The sequence below is a fragment of the Chiloscyllium plagiosum genome, unplaced genomic scaffold, assembly GCF_004010195.1.
Source record: "Chiloscyllium plagiosum isolate BGI_BamShark_2017 unplaced genomic scaffold, ASM401019v2 scaf_12500, whole genome shotgun sequence".
Classification (NCBI taxonomy): domain Eukaryota; kingdom Metazoa; phylum Chordata; class Chondrichthyes; order Orectolobiformes; family Hemiscylliidae; genus Chiloscyllium; species Chiloscyllium plagiosum.
Window position 1 is genome coordinate 6,274 of NW_025208169.1, and position 223 is coordinate 6,496.

Consider the following 223-nt stretch of genomic DNA (forward strand, 5'->3'; position numbering starts at 1 on the left):
CTGAGGACAAGCCTCTGACCCATTGTGGCAGCCCCTTGAACCCAGTAAAATGTGTTCAATCTTCAGTTAGTTCCTCCCTCCACCCACCCCAACCTGGGAATTTCAGGGAAAGATTCATCGATGAGAAAAACGACGGAGGCTCAGCGTTGGCCCAGACTTCCTCAATATTGATGATTCGCTTCTTGCACGAAGTTCCCAAATTCCAAATTGACGTAGATTCAAT

At 47.5% G+C, this 223-nt stretch overlaps 1 protein-coding gene across 1 annotated transcript in view; it reads right to left on the minus strand.

The window, feature by feature from the left end:
• The window catches only part of LOC122546669 (trafficking kinesin-binding protein 1-like), a 7,037-nt gene that overhangs the window by 6,251 nt on the left and 563 nt on the right, over positions 1 to 223 (minus strand). The window lies entirely within an intron of this gene.